At 36.1% G+C, this 17062-nt stretch overlaps 1 protein-coding gene and 1 long non-coding RNA gene across 4 annotated transcripts in view; one reads left to right on the top strand and one right to left on the bottom strand.

Moving 5' to 3' along the window:
• Positions 1–17062, top strand: part of LOC141377151 (uncharacterized) — an 85190-nt gene that overhangs the window by 1956 nt on the left and 66172 nt on the right. The window contains exons 2-3 of one of the 3 annotated variants that reach the window (XR_015505772.1): positions 3525–3642; positions 10937–12543. The exons of 1 other annotated variant lie outside the window; for it this stretch is intronic. The gene's annotated coding sequence lies outside the window, so the exon portion shown is untranslated. Of the gene's footprint in view, positions 1–3524; positions 3643–10936; positions 12544–17062 lie in introns of those variants that run through there. One more of the 3 variants, XR_015505774.1, reaches the window with a different exon arrangement.
• LOC141377149 (uncharacterized) lies at positions 123–11053 on the bottom strand. The gene is made up of 3 exons (XR_015505817.1): positions 11006–11053; positions 10740–10795; positions 123–3625 (listed from the first exon to the last, which is right to left on the bottom strand). It is a non-coding gene; the product is annotated as an uncharacterized LOC141377149 (long non-coding RNA).

Raw genomic sequence — 17062 nt, 5'->3', positions numbered from 1 at the left:
AATGATTTAACAACAGGGGACTTATTATATGAGCCATTCCCAAAAATAAAGTGGTGTTCCTTTAATTCCACACTTCAAACTCTTTTTCTGCTGTGCTCAAGAAGCATTATTATTTTTTTTTTCACTGATGAATCTTTGTCTGTCGTGGAGCGGTGGAAGATAACAACATGAGGATCATGTGTCACATAACGTTATCTGTTTTTTCTGTCATCTGTCAAAACCAACCAACCCATTTCCCAGAGGGAGCTAGATTTAAGCTGAATTCTGAACATATTTCTTTTACTTTTTTATGTGGGATAAATTTGATGCTGTAGTGTGTGGTCCCATTTACAAACTGGATAGCAAAATGAATGGGTTCGTAGCCATGCATAGTCCTCGTTTGCATCACTTTCTGACTCCCTTTCAAGGTACATACTTTATTACAGCATGTGGAGCAAAAAGAGTGCTATATGAAGTGGATTTTCCTTTGAAACAAACCTGAAAATACCTCCCATGGTTTGCCAGCGACGACCGTCTTTATTAAGTTTAACACCTGCACAAGCAGCTTGTGAATAACTCACTGCAGGTATAAAGACGCTTCCAGCTGAAAGGTGTCAGAACACTAAGACTACATAAAAATTAAACTGCATTAAAATTTTTAGGGTGCATAAATGCAGTAACTCAGATTGAAACAGATTATCAATATACTAATGTATTATACTGTCATTGTACCGTGGAAGGTTACTGTACTGTAGCAGACTAAATTGATAAGGTGAGAACAAATATATATGAATATTTGGAAAATATCCATTTATCTTGCTTGTCAATGTGCAAGAACAACATAATCCCGGTGTGCCCAAACTTGGTCCTGGAAAGCCAGTTTCCTGCAGATTTTAGCTCCAACTTCACCTCAACACACCTGCATGGATGTTTCTAGAAAGCTTTGTAAGGGCTTGAATAGCAAGCCCAGGTGTGTCTAATTGGGGTTGGAACGAAACTTTGCAGACACCGGCCCTCCAGGACTGAGTTTGGACACCCCTGCCATAATCATTCAGCATTTAGGGCATAGGTCTCAAACTCAAATTTTGGAGGACCACAGCTCTTCACAGTTTTGCTCCAACCCTAATCAAACAAAACTGATCCAACTAATCAAGCTGTTCAAGACTACTAGAGACTATTAAGCAGGTGTGAGTTGGAGATGGTTGGAGCTAAACAATGCAGAGCTTATGCTCTCCAGGAATTGAGTTTAGGACCATTGATTTAGGGCAGGGGTGCTCAATCCTGTTCCTGGAGATCTACCTTCCTGCAGATTTCAGTTGCTATCCATATCAAACACACCTGCCTGTAATTATCATGTGGTGTTCAGGTCCTAATTAATTGGTTCAGGTGTGTTTGATATGGGTAGCAACTGAAATCTGCAGGAAGGTAGATCTCCAGGAACAGGATTGAGCACCCCTGATTTAGGGTATATAAAGTTTCTCAAACTACTTATTCGATGCATTGTTATGCAACAGGCCACTAGCGTAGCAGGTTGTATTTTTAAAAATTAATTTGGATGCCAAAATTACTAAACATGCACAAATATAAGATCTGTGTAGTAGACACTGTAGTTTGTGATTAAGTGTAATACTTTGCTGTAATTTGATTATGTACTAAAATTCTCATAATCAGATTAAGGTTACTTGTTTAATTTACATGTTTACAAATTATTCACATAATGACATTAAATGATGTCCTTTTTCTCTTTTTAATTTTTCTTTCTTAAAAAAAAACTACAATGTGTCAAATGATTTGTATATTCGCAATGTTTTGATGTTCAGTAACTACGTCAAATGACGTTGATATTTGGTTGATTTTAGGTTGTGTTACATCTTAAACCAATGTCAAATACTGACATTTATTCGTCAGACATGGCAATTAAAACCCAACATCTGATAGACATCATAGTGGTAACGTCCACACAACGTCAAGCTGTAACATCATTATACGTTGATATTTGGTTGATTTTAGGTTTGCCGTTGGACATTGATGGCGGCTTGATGTTGGGTTCTGTTGTCAACCCAATTTTTATTTCCAAACAAAATGCAACATCCACTTGACGTTGGTGGACAATGTCAATCTGACATTATGTTGGCGTCTTGTTCGGTCATCATGCAGGAAAACATCTGTCATCTTCTTATCAGTGACATGCATCTAAACAGTCTCTGGGTCAATGCGTGTTTTGGGCATCTTCTTGGACACTTTTAATGCTTCCAAACAGTTTGCTGCAATTATAAATCGCCCATGTTTTGAGGTAGTTCATTATGATGCGATTTACTTTCTATGTGCGATTTGATTGGACAGGAATCACAGGACAAATTTTTATAAATCCCCATAGACAGGAAAAAGTAAAGTAATGACTGCAGGACAGGTTGATGGAAAGTAGTGTAGCAAAAGTAATGAGTACTAAAATGTACTCAAACTACCTTATGAATTACAATTTCTGAGAAAAACTTCTCAAGTAGTTTGAGGTTTTGTAATTTGTTACTTTACTGCTGGAGTGAGACCTTTTTTAAAACGTAATTACAGTATTTGTATCTCAGGGGCCTATATTTTTCTATATTTACAAATTTGTATAAAGTGTATGTATTTTAAAGTACAGGTACCATCCCACTGATAGCAGTTGTAAACCTTATTTTCTGATAGTGTGTAATTTGTAATTACTACCGTTTTCAAGTAATCCACACATCACTAAGAAAGTAATCTATCTAACTATTTTGATTAGTTTAACATTAGATTAACATTCATACAGATAAGAAAATTGAATGTAAAGAATTCATTTCCAGATATTTTACACAGGCCAAGTAAAAAACGCTGTTAATGTGAGCACTAGTTGTTCAATACCCCAAAGCACTGATGAAATGTCTCTTGTGGTCACTCTTGGTCATCCTCGCTCTTAACCTTCTGATTGGCACATCATCCTTCTGCCTCTCAGTATGTAATACACACCATTCACCCTTGCTGAACTGTCTCAGTGATCTCAATTTTGTGGTTAAATACACCACTTGACCCTCAGCACCTCGAACCACTGTTGTTGGATGATATATATTGTTCTCTCTGCTTTCCATTACAATCCCACAAACCTCGTTGACTTATTGTGATGGCAGCAAGCAAGAGAGACAGAGGCATTTCAGGTTGCCATAGCAACAATAGCACGAAGCAGCGTTAGCGACACTTTTAGGCGGCGCCTAGCAACCGTATCCATGCATCCAAAGGCCAGGTTACGAGACGGCATGGGAGGAAAATCATTTGTGCAGGCTTTTGTTAGAGCTCTTGCCTTCTGCTTGATTTGCTTAGCTCCATTATGTGTTAGAAATATAGCAACGGATTACTTGCAGTTCACCGAGTGTGCGGCTTTGGTATTAGAGTGATGAGAGGCTGATTAAGAGTGAGTTTTGATGAGTCTATATGTGTGTATACAGTATGCAACCTCCATGCTCATACGCTCTCTTCACTGATTAGGGCTCGCTGTGCTGATTAGCAGTTGTCATGTCTGCTCTTTACAGAGTCATTACATCTGTCAGAGTGATTTCCCTCCACCCTGTTTCTCATCCCATCATTCTGTGGTGTGGAAGAGTGGAGATGCACTGCGCCTGCTCACCCCAGCCTGCACAGAGTATAAGGGTAATGACTTATTATCTCTGAAAGCGTCCAGCTAATGCCATGGGTCTGAAAAGATCACATACGCAACATCATGTTAGCATGCCGAAGCTCAAATCGAGCGGCCGAAGTGAGAACAGAAGGACAAACCTGGCAAGTAAAGCCACAGGGGATGGCTGTGTTGTGTGCTGGTGTAACACGAAGCCACTTTAAAATATGACAGTTGCTCAAAGATTTATGACAGGAGTTCAGCTGGTGACATGTTGTTCCCTTTTGTTTCTTCTTTAGCTTATTTGGCAGGCAGATAGGCAAGCCTTTAGTCTAAACTCATCCTCCTTCACTATCAGTCATAGTGAAATATGTGGGGGAGATGAACCCCATCTTGGTAATCATTACCCAACATCCATTTTCCTATGACGTTAATCCTGAGGGGGAAGATTTTAGAAGTTTCAGCCGAGCGTTTTTTTTTTTGCTCAGAATCAGGACCTTGTGGAAATATTGATTACACGTCATTTAGCAGATGCTTTTTATCTGAAGTGATTTACAGTACACTAACTGCAGGGACAGCCTCCCCGGAGCTTTGTCTGGGAGCAGAGCAGGTAAAGGAAAAGCTTGTTGAAATAACGGCTGAACTGGGACTGTTCACAGCAGGGGTTCCCAAACTTTTTCAAGCTTAGACTCACCTAGCAGTATGATTAATCTCAAGAATCACCAAACGTGTTCTAGAGTGAAATATGAGTAAGAAAGCCCTGTTTGTTCTCTTATATTGTTATTTTTTTATACTATACTATTACGGCGAAGCAGTGGCGCAGTAGGTAGTGCTGTCACCTCACAGCAAAAAGGTCGCTGGGTCGCTGGTTCGAACCTCGGCTTAGTTGGCGTTTCTGTGTGGAGTTTGCATGTTCTCCCTGCGTTCGCGTAGGTGTGCTCCAGTTTCCCCCACAGTCCAAAGACATGCGGTACTTGTGAATTGGGTAGGCTAAATTGTCCGTAGTGTATGAGTGTGTGGATGTTTCCCAGAGATGGGTTGCGGCTGGTAGGGCATCTGCTGTGTAAAAAACGTGCTGGATGAGTTGGCGGTTCATTCCGCTGTGGTGACCCCAGATTAATAAAGGGACTAAGCCGACAAGAAAATGAATGAATGAATACTATACTAGTACATTTGGTAGGTTGGAAATTTGACTGCATTACTCGGCTAATGGTAAAATGGATATAACCATTAACAAAGGCATGATTATGAGGTTTACGGATAAAGAGAAGATCTATATTTTATTCTCTTGGTGACACAGCATGTAGAGCAGCCAAATGGATTTAGTCAAATAATGCTTCAGAGAGACTTGGAGTTCATTTGTTGTTGATAGTAGCTGATCTGATGGAGGTTTTAGGTTTGTTAACATCTTGTTAAAGGGCAGTAGCTATGTCTCCATCAACCTATTTTATGTGCATATTGGAAATATCGCATAAAAAATGTTTAGTAGTAAAGCCAAGATGTGCATACATTTTGAAAATCACAGAAAATGTAAGTAGGATAATCTTTTTATCTGATCAACTTTATTTATCTGTTTATTCATTCATTCATTCAGTCATGCATTTTCTTGTTGGCTTGGTCCCTTTATTAATCTGGAATCGCCACAGTGGAATGAACCGCCAACTTATCCAGCATATGTTTAACGCAGCAGATGCTCTTCTAGCTGCAACCCATCATTGGGAAACACCCATACAATCCCATTCACACACACATACACTACAGACAATTTAGCTCATCCAATTCACCTGTGCCATGTCTTTGGACTTGTGGGGGAAAACGGAGCACCTGGAGGAAACCCACGCAAACATGAAGAGAATCAGCCAATGGTCGAACCAGCGACCTTCTTGCTGCGTGTGACAACCCTACCCACTGTGCCACCGTGCTGCCACCCTTTTATTTTTTTAAACAGGAATAGATTCTAAAATAATTGCGCATGACTTAGCATGAATGCTGTTTTTTAGCAGGTTCCTGTTCTGCAGAACATAAAAACATACAAACACCGTTAACATCTTATCCAACACACAAGAACAGTACAAACAATCACCAAACACACAAAATAAAGAGAATCAGGCTAATATCTCAGTAGCTACCATGATTGACCATTAAATGACGAGCATGTGATCATTTATTATAATTTTTTTTTAAGTCTCATTGTTGGTCTTGTCTTTGGATGTTGTGGGATCTCATTTCAGGCTTTTGTGAATAGATATCTGTCCATAACAGTTTTGAAAAGTAATGGCAAACATCCTTTTGTTACGGATCTGGTGGAACGATCAGTCCTTTTGGTTCCAAGTTTTATTACAGTACCAAAGCACAAAGGGCTTCTGAGGTAGCACTAGGCATGGGTAACCATGATAACCGTTTTCAAGTTATACCGTGGTTTGGGAAAGTCAAGGTTTTAAAACTGCCCAAATATTTCTGCTATAACGTTCCTAAAGGATATGTAAGATTTTTGTTTGTTTGTTTTTTAGAAAAACAGAATCTCCAGCAGAAAAAATATACAAAGATGCCATTTTAAAATGTAAAGAAATATGTGTTTTTGAAACAAATAAAGACAGCAGAATTCAATGATTAATTCGAATTATTTTGCCTGACATGTTTACTGCTCCAAAATAAAATTATACATTTTTCTCAAAATAAAATATTTTGTGTTAAAAAATGTGTTTTTTTTTTTTACCCAGACATTTAAAAATATATTTAGAGCAGTAATCGCAATACCATGAAAGCATGATATTTTTATCCAAGGTTATCATACCATCAGAATCTTATACCGGCCCATGCCCAATACAGTTTAATCCCTGTGTTCATAATGTAATTTATGAAATGATAAAAACATGTGCATAAACTATGATGGAAACACGCTCATAATCAACGCTCAATTATAATTTTCCAACCTGCTCATCCAAAAAAGTCATATGATTTTGTTTTAACAGATCCTGAGATAACAAATATGGGTGCAATTACTCAGCAAACCAGTGGACCGACCACATGTAAACCATCTAAAATGTCTTGATCATTCTAAAGTCTCCAAAATCACTCTTCAGAGTAGTTCAGTATTATTACCTCCCAGAACTGTATTGAGCATCCAAAAGAGCAGTCTCATGCTTAAAAAAGCCACCATGTGCTCATTGAATTTTGACTTCATCTTCTGAGGCGCAAGTAATTTATTATTTACTGTAAGAAAAAAACGGCCACAGTAGGGTTGTTAAAAGTATAAAGTTAGTTACCAGTCAGTACCAAATTTTTTAAACTTCATTTCCCACTAACATTTGAGCACCGTTGAGCACGTTCTTAAACACCACTGATTGGCCCTTGTATTAACATGCTCAACAGAGAAGACTGAGATTGGGCGTGAAGGTTATCGGTTTATTGCTGTTCACCAGGTGGAAACACAGATACAGGGACACTGGAGCGGTCGATCAACTGGTCTGTCTGTGAGTTGACATACGAGTGATCCACTGATGGATCAACTGATCTTTACGACTGATCTTCCTGTATTTGTGTTTCCCCTAAGTGAACAGCGGTGAAGAATAGTTAAGCACACGAACACAATGGTCAGTGGTGTTTAGGAACTCAACAGCACTCTAATGTTAGCGGGAAATGGACGTTTTTAAAATTTCAGTACCAACTTGCACCGAACTCGATACTTTTGACAACCTTAGTCTCGGTGGCTTCTCCTTACACTTTCACGGTGCTTTCTTTACATAGGTTTTATGCCCTATTACAGTTTTGTGCATAAGTTTAACTTGCAAGTTTGGATGGAACAATATCTAGTGTTTGTGTATGGTGCATACCTTAGTTTTGAAGCTGCACTGTAAACTATAGGGAATCCAATTACTTTAACATTAAAAAACATAACATTACATGACATAACATAACATAATATCTCATTTTGTTAGATCTCATTGCTGCTTTTGATTTGTCTGGTACAGTAATTAACTTTGTCTCTTATCTTGCTGACGGCTCCCAGTTTGTCTGTTTGGGTGCTCATGGATCTCGGACTGTTCCGTTGCATCAGGGTGTTCCTCAGGGGTCTGCCCTTGGTCCACTGTTGTTTAGTATTTATATGTTGCCTCTTAGCCAGATTATAAGTAAATATGGCTTGGAGTACCACTGCTATGCTGATGACACTCAAATCTACTGTATGTTAGTGTTTGCCCCAATCTTAACACAGCTACATCAGCTTTATCTGCCTGTCTTTAAGAAATTAAATATGGATAAATCAAAACTTCCTTAAACAATTCCAAAACTGAGGCATTACTAATTGGCACCCTTACTAATGTTAGCCAGTATAAGGATTTAACACTTTTGGTTGATGATGTTCATGCTGTTCATGATGATGCTACTAGCCTGATAAAGTGAAATGTAAGGTAATAAATTCTGTTGCTTAATCCACTTCAGATGTGTGCTGCTTACCGTAAAGGTTTTGATGATTGGCATCCACATGATGGGATGTGAGGATTTTTAGAGTTTATGCTGTTGGCTTTCTCTAAAGGCATCAAGGCACGTCCAAATCCTAATCTAGCCTCACTTCATCTCTGAAACACCTTCATATGATCAATTTTTGAAGGCAGCCAATAATTTATCCTTATCTGCCTTTGATATCCTACCATCCTACCTTCCTTTCCTGACATTTCAGCTTCAGAAATAAGGATAGTGTCTGAAAGCTGCGCTTGGTTGTCATTTTGTGAGTAACCATACATTTTTGACAAACTTTATTGCATTTATCATTTAATTTCTTAAGAGAAGTTTCCACTTATTTTTCACCAAAGCTCTCTCTGCTTTGAGTAAATTGTAAAGTCTGTCTAAATCCAGTTTTGAGTGAGGTGGCTTCTTGCTCAAAAACTGCCTGTAGGGCATCAAGTCAGCTGCCTCATATTTTGCATGTGGTAGTTGTTGACCATCAAATAAAATGGGACTTCACTATTGCAATCAGTAAAGAGAATGATATTCATTTTTTTCTTATAGCTTTCAAACTTTTCACTAGTTGAGGTTTGCCGGTCATTTATTAGCATTAAACATAAAAAAACATAAAACTGAAACATAGCTGAAACATAAAAAAAATCAATTAAAGTCAAAACCAGGAGGTACATTTTTTTGCAGTTTTTGTTATCACTAATCCACCAGAGGTCGCTGTCTATGCTTTTTCAGATCTCAAACTTTGCGCCTGTTGTTCTCACAAAAATCCACCAGAGGCCGCTATCGACTGACTGACTTGATGACTGACTGACTGACTGATCGATCGACTGACCCACCCTCCTCTTTCCCAAAACCCAACCAATAATGTTTTCAAAAGCACTGATTGATCCTGGCTATATATATATATATATATATATATATATATATATACAGTTGAAGTCAGAATTATTATCCCCCCTGAATTATTAGTGCCCCTGTTTATTTTTTCCCCCAATTTCTGTTTAATGGAGGGAAGATTGTTTTAGCACATTTCTAAGAAACATTTCTAATAGTTTTAAAAACGTCTTTCTAAAAACTAATTTATTTTATCTTTGCCATGATGACAGTAAATAATATTTTACTTGATATTTTTCAAGACACTTCTATACAGCTTAAAGTGACATTTAAAGGCTTTACTAGGCTTTACTAGGTCAACTAGGCAGGTTAGGGTAATTAGACAAGTTATTGTATAACGATGGTTTGCCCTGTAGATTATCGATAAAAAAAAAATAGCTTTAAAGGGGCTAATAATTTTGTCCCAATAATGGTTTTTAAAAAATTAATAACAGCTTTCATTCTATCCGAATTAAAACAAATAATACTTTCTCCAGAAGAAAAAATATTATCAGACATACTGTAAAAATTTCCTTGCTCTGTTAAAAATCATTTGGGAAATATTTAAAAAAGAAAAAAAAAATCAAAACGGGGCTAATAATTCTGACTTCAGCTATATATATATATATATATATATATATATATATATATATATATATATATATATATATATATATATATGGTTTTCAGAATGAGCTAATGTTGATTAAAGTTCACATGAACCGGAAATTTCTGAGACTTTTATTTTAGTATGTTGATATACTTCCAAAACCAGAATAAAGGACTTTCTTTTTATGCATCTTTCCCTCATAGCAAACGGGTGTGGTTAAGAATATTGTGGTTGAAGCCATCAAACTGATGCAATTGACAAGTACCACCAATTCAAACTCTGAAGCAAATGGTCAGACGTTAATCGAAGATGACAAAAATAAACTTTTTCCAGTCGATTAAGTTGATTCTCAAATTAAGGAGTTAAGGGCTCTGGATTAATTATTCACCAAAAAATAACAATGTGTACTAGTAAAATAAACATTATTAATTCAGATTTTACACAAGCTTTACGATTTGATTTTCTCTGTTTCTGTATCGGTTATTTTTAAACATCGTGAACTACGTGAGAATATATTCATATCATTACATTAAAATTGATATTTATTTTTAGACTTAATAATCCACAGTCATAAAAATGTACACAAACATGTAAAATGCTCATCAAAATCTAATTTTACGTATGCGTCTAAATCTAATAATTTTATATTTAATTTTAATAATAATTTATTAATAATAATTTAATTAATTATTTAAAAATAATAATAATTATTTTTTAAATCTGACATTTCTTCAATTTGTTGTTGAAATACAGTATATGAATTTAAATGGTGGATTTCATAAAGTAATTCAAGTTATTTATATCAAACAGACATCAACAGGTCATGTAAGATATAATGAACATATAGACTTCTCTAGAGTGAGGTGAACTTACAAACTGTGAATGTTGAATGAATGTATATTGCTACATGACATTTAGCTAACGAGCTAGTTTATTGACATATTTCCGTTTGAAACATGGATAGAGTGATTACATGAGATGTAAAGATGACTATTCATGTTTATTTTACGCTGTAGTACAGAGGAAGCAATGATGGGCTTCACACAAGCTGTGTAAAAACGGCAATTAACTTTTCAGGAGAAAATTTGCCAAATTTAAAAAATAAGATTGTTTCTGAAGGATGGTAACACAACACAAAGCTTATTGCAATTACAGGAGGAGAAAGATTTGAGTCTAAATGCATGTACACACCTTGCAGCAGTATACTGAGCTGCTCTGCATAAAGCCCCGCAAGTTCCTTAGAATTCCTGCAAAAATATATCCCATCCAATATTCAATCATGACGGTAAATATGTACAGTAATTGAATGTTACATAATGTAAATGATTATTTGTCATCAAAATTATTTATTCCTTTTTTATCAACTAATGCTTGGATTTCTTTTTCAGTTGCTGTGAGCCTGTGAGGTGCCAAAAATCCTTGTTTGAATGGCTGAGAGAGAATAGAGACAGATCTACCCTTTCACTGTTGGCCAGACAGTGGTTGATCCAGGACACTATGATCCCAGAGACTGTAGCGTACACGGTGTATTTAAAAGCTCAGCTTAAATGTGAGCTATAAATAAAGAGCGCTCTCAAACAGCTGGTGAAATAGTATTCCCCATTTTAACAGAGTAAAGACTTCAACCAGAAACTCTTTAAGTTAAAAACTGTTTTTTTTTTAAAGTAGTTGGAGACATGCAAGTGAGATGACGCTTTGTATGCAATGGATTCACCAGTTATAGTACATTTGTAAAAAAAATAATAATAATACAAATAGTAATAAAAAAAGAGAGAGAAAAAAAGGTTAAAAATGTACAATTAAATGTAATAAAAGTTATTAGTTTGATTCCTTAATTCTAAAAACACAGCAGATATAAATTTTTTATTGATCATTTTGAATGTGTAGCATCAAAATATATTTTCAATTGCCATCTTACTCCCACCAAACTTATTTGAACACATCTGACATTGTAAATCTTCCTGACCAACACAATCTCAGGGCAATTCGTAACTTTTTCATTTAGTGGCTTATTCGTATGAATTCGTACGATCTAATTCGTACAATTTAGTACGATTTGCTTATCCCCCAATGACGGTTGGGGTTAGGGGTGGGGTCAGGTGCCACACCTCCTTTTTAAAATCGTACCATTTCGTACGATTGAACTCGTACGAATTCGTACGAATTAGCCACTAAACTGGCAAAACGTAAAATACTTACATTTTGACTCATAAATTCAAACTTTTCTAGAGGACTTAAAGGAGTTTCAGTGAAGCCTGTAAGTTGTAGAGTTGTAAGTTAAATTTACTTTTTTTAAAAGTACTTTTTTCTTTTTTATTGAGTGAAAAGAACATAAACGCTTGATTTGACAGACACAGTGAAAGACTTTCCACTTTTCCCTTTTAAACTTTCGTAACAAGACAATAAAACAAGTATAAATAATAAAATAATGATAAATAGCATGACTTAATAATAATGATAATAATTATTATAATAAAGCTTTTTTAAAGACAAACATAATGTATAAAACTATACATCATTTATATTACTTTATACTACATGTCTGATAAGCTTTTATATAAATGGACATTTAGCACAGATATTGATGTTTCTCAATGTTTTGCTCTGTTCTACTTGCAGTACACCTTGCAGTAATATTTGGATTGATAATATTTTTATTTGCATTTTGCACATAGCATATGAGAGCAAGAGGAATATGTTTTTATTGGCTTTATTTTGATGTTTAAGCAAAAAGTTTTTATCAGAATGTTTTGCACTGTACATTTTACCCTAGCTACATTATTTGAATCTAGTTTAGTTTGCAATGTTTACATTTTTACTTACATTAATTCTAAATCCCAAATATCAGAAATGGAAATAGATTGTTACGATTTAATTAATGTCAGTTTTAATGTTATTGATTAATGCATTTCCTTGACAGATTTCATTCATTCATTTTCCTTCTGCTTAGTCCCTGCTTTACCAATGAATAAACCGCCACTTAGTTGACAGATTTATATATTTGTAATTTCATGTGGTTTGTGTAATGTGTTTTATGTTTGGTAAAATAATTTCTAATCACATCTTTAGTGATTTTTCAACTAATCACAATGTCTGGTTCCAATATGTGGATTTAGAGGTGTTTGCAAAAAAAAAAAAAAAAAAACACAAGTGGATTTAGCTGGTTTTGATGCAAAAGAAAATCTACCTTGTTAAAAAAAAATCCCATTGTGACATTCTTGAAAAAAGGATTATAGATTATACTAGATTATAACCTTAACAATAAAATGACACTGCTGAACCTAATCAGAGGAGTGTGATAGAAAATGCTCATTTAAAAAAAAAGAGGTCTGATAGATTTAGAAGGATTTGCATCTGAACTCTTCCCACATAGCAACATTTCTCTGGCCCAGCTCTGGCCCACACAATCAGGTTTTGCTTGGCCCACATGCCGCTGTGAATTACGGTACATGACTGGACCAAATCTGGCTTCCAGACAAGGGCCAAACACAGACCATATCTGGGCCAAGTCTCAGCCAAGTTAATAACTCATAACTGGGCCTGAACTGGGCCAGATAGGTTGGTGTATCACGATTGCAATGAAATTAATAAACCTATGAAGCGTTGTGCTTTAGGCATACTATGGGCCTTGTTTTTTCTCAGTGACCTGATTGGTAGAATTAATTTATTTAATCAAAAATTATTTTTATGTATTTTAAATGTGGGTCAAGACTGGCCAAACTCACGTGGCCCAAAATCAATTTTTAAAATCTGGGCCAAATACTACGTTTTACATCTGGCCCAAATCTTGTGTGACGCATTATAGACGGTGCCACCTCTGCCAAACCCAGACCATGGTTGGCCCACATGCTGTATGCCAGTGCAGGATGAATGCCTGATGTCCCAGCTTTATGCCAAATCTGGGCCAGAATTCTTTGCTACTAGGGTTCATATACTGTAGGTAACATATAGGTTGCTACGGTGTTACTAGAGTGTTCTGAGTCGTTGCTTAGGTGTTGCTAGGTGGTTGCTAGGGTGTTCTGACTATTAAGGCATTGCTAGGCAGTTGCTAAGGTGTTCTGAGTGGTTGCTCAGCGGGTGCTAAGGTGTTGCTTGGGTGTTCCAGGTAGTTGTCAAAGTGTTGCTAGGTGGTTGCTAGGGTATCCTGAGTGGTTGCTAGGTTGACCACGGAGCGGTTGCTAAGTTGTTGCTATGCGGTTGCTAGGATGTTCTGAGTAGTTGCTAGGTTGTTTTAAGTGGTTGCTAAGGCATTGCTAGGCAGTTGCTAGATTGTTTTAAGTGGTTCCTAGGGTGTTCTAGGTGGTCGCTAAGGTGTTGTCAGGCGGTTGCTAAGGTGTTCTAAGTGGTTGCTAGGTAGTTGCTAACATAAATTACTATGGTTCTAGTATGAATTAGCATGTTGATAGCATGGTTCTAGTATGAATTAGCATGTCGCTATGATTAGTGTGTTTGTTAGTTTGTTTCTAGTATGAATTGGTATGTTGTTAATATGTCCAATGTAAAGTCAATGGTAGTTTTTTTACAATGGAAGTCTATGGGACAGTTGCTAAGGTGCCAAAAGTGGTTGCTAGGGTGTGGCTAGTAGGTTGAAAGGTCATCAGTGATTGGCAGATTGGTAGTCAGAGTTTAATGAGCCCAACCTTAAGTCTGTATGACCAGTGTTGGGCAAGCTACTTGAAAAATGTAGTGAGCTAAGCTAGCTACGCTACTTAAAATGTATCTTAACTATACTAAAAGCTGTGGTGACCCCGGATTTAAAAAGGCACTAAGTCAACAAGAAAATGCATATATATACTGAAGTATTTTTATTTTTTGAGCACAGCACCCTTCTCACCCCTCCCCACCGCATCCCTCCTAGCTCTTCAGACACGTCGCGCACACCTTGTCAAACACCACCAAACCACCACCCCCTGATGGCTGAGCTGGGCTCTGCAAAATAAACCCTGAAACTCTGGCCAATGTGAGGAGAATTTACTCACACGTGACTTGTTTTAGATCTTTTGGTCCTTTTAGAAACTTTGCCGTGTAAAAGAGAACCGCACCAAGAGCAAAGAGCAACAATGTAACAATGGAACAACTGAATCAATTCACAGGTGTGAAAGCACCCAGTTACATTGCATCTACATCCCAACTAATTATCATTAGATTATAAGTAGACTGTTAGGTTGGGGTTAGGGTTAGTGTAAGTTGACTTACTTGCAAAGTTTCTTATAGTCAGTTAAATGTTTGTTGAAGAAGCAGTATCAACAGATATTAAGCAGTCAGTTTACTAATACTCAACTGGACCATCAAACTAAAGTGTTACCAGATAAAACCTAGAGAGCAGAGCTTTGGAGTATTAAACCCTATGCAGTATTTTAAGCTTTTTAATTGAAAGCTGAGCACATATTGACATTGAATAGATTCTATCAACAGCATTTGCCCACCAATCAACCTCAAGCTCTTCACCCAACTCAAGTTCCCAGGCACTTTTAATTTTAGCAATAGCACAGTCCTCCAAATCAATAAGTTGACGATAGGTTCTTGAAATAAGTGCTCATTTTCATATTTTTGACATGAACAGTCCTCACACTTTGTATAACCCTTTCTTTTCACCAAGAGATTGAACACCACTGGGCTATAAAGTTATCAATCGTTTATTTTACATTATATTGAATCAAGGTATATCTAAAAATTGAGAATCTGAAATATTTTATGGCATACTACAATAAATAAAGATGATTCAGTATTCAAGAATTATTTTATTTGATTGCTTTTAAATAAATTGGTGTTACACTTTATATTTTCTTATTTTCATACGTTGTAAAACTCAACAGTCAACTTTATTAAATGAAATGAGTGTAGTTAACTCAAAATCTACTGAAAGTTAATTCTACCTATTTGAAAAGAGTTTTGAACTGAGTGTTGAAGGGTATTGAGTTAATTGAATTCCTCATTACTTTAACTTGAATGGAGTAAGTTCACACTACTCATATAGACTAGTTTTTTTAACTCAAATGGTTTGTAGCAATCGGTTTCCTCAAACGGTTTGAGTTACTTTAACTCATTGGGATTTACAGTACTCAGATTGCTTCGTTTACTCAAATGACTTAAGTTACCCTTTGGGTTTTACAGTGTAGTATATGTATTAATTATAAAATAGTAATTTTGGTACTCCATAAACACATCAATCATTTGGTAGAGGTCTTTAATTTAGAAATTATAGGAAAAAATGCATTGATTGTGAAAAATGCATGAACTAGTGACATTAGGAATAGAGAATTGCAATATAAAAAAAAAATCCATAGTTTTTTTCTTAGTGGGGCGGTTAAAGGGTTAAGTTTCCAGGCACTTTTAATTTTAACAATAGCACGGTCCTCCAAATCAATAAGCTGACAATACGTTCTTGAAATTAGTGCTCATTTTCATATGCTTGACATAAACAATCCTCACTTTTTATAACCCTCTTAATTTCACCCACAGAATGAACACCAATGGTCTAAAGGGTTATCAATAGTTTATTTTATATTATAATGATTCAAGGTATGTCTGTAAATTTTATTGTAAAGAATTGATACCATTTTTTTATTTTATAAATGATTCTTCGTGGATCTTATTTTATGTTTCTCTCTCTCTAGTAAGCTGTACTCCAGGTCAATCTTCTTGCAAGACTTTATGCATCAGCTCCTGATACTTTAATTTGTCTCTGAGGAATATTCATTCACTTAGAAAAAAGTGGGTCCTGCTCATATTTTCACTCCAAACGCGTCCTGACAGAACTCAGCAAGGTCAAGCACTTAGCACAAAAAACACCATGTAGTCATATGTTGATGACGCATACGCTAACACACATTAATATAAAAGAAACTTATTTACGTTTCAATTTGTGAGTCACAGACGTGGACGTAATTAGCTTGGGGTATATTTAGACGCTTTTGATTGTTCAACAAAACAAGCTTACCTCAAGTACTAGCCTATCTTCAGGGCATTTTGAAGTTGTGGTAATGTAGAGGTTAACGCTTCGGCCTGAGATTTCTGGACCAATTTGGCACCAAGGACAAAAAGTTTAACCTGAGGCACATTGTCTTGATGGAAAACTCTGTCCTTGCACTTTTGTGTAACACAATCAATCTAAAGCAGTTTAGGTGGAGGAAAGACTTTAACATTATAATCTGTTTGGATGGGTTAAATTTAATTCAGTGTAGCGCTTATATTAAATACAATTTTCCATCTTTCCTTTTTAAAACTGAGTTAAGACAGAGTCAGGAAGGAATTTAGTTTAAATATAGCTCAAGTTTCACTTTACAAGGTCCAACATGAACAGCAAGAAGTATGTAATTAAATGCTTAGACATAATACAACTGACATCAGGATTTGGAATGAGGATTTTCAAGAGAAATGCTTTTAATGGTGTTGTAGAACAAGTGCTCAAAACAATCAAATACAATGTTGGCCTTGTGAATAAGGTTTTTTAGGCACTAGAAAAACATTTAGCAGAACAAAATAAGTGTCCTTCATATTCAGTACAACCAACG

This window comes from Danio rerio, chromosome 13 (genome assembly GCF_052040795.2).
Source record: "Danio rerio strain M-AB ecotype USA chromosome 13, GRCz13ab, whole genome shotgun sequence".
Classification (NCBI taxonomy): Eukaryota; Metazoa; Chordata; class Actinopteri; order Cypriniformes; family Danionidae; genus Danio; species Danio rerio.
The sequence above is the reverse complement of the archived record's forward strand: the minus strand, read 5'-3'. Positions and strand labels throughout refer to the sequence as shown.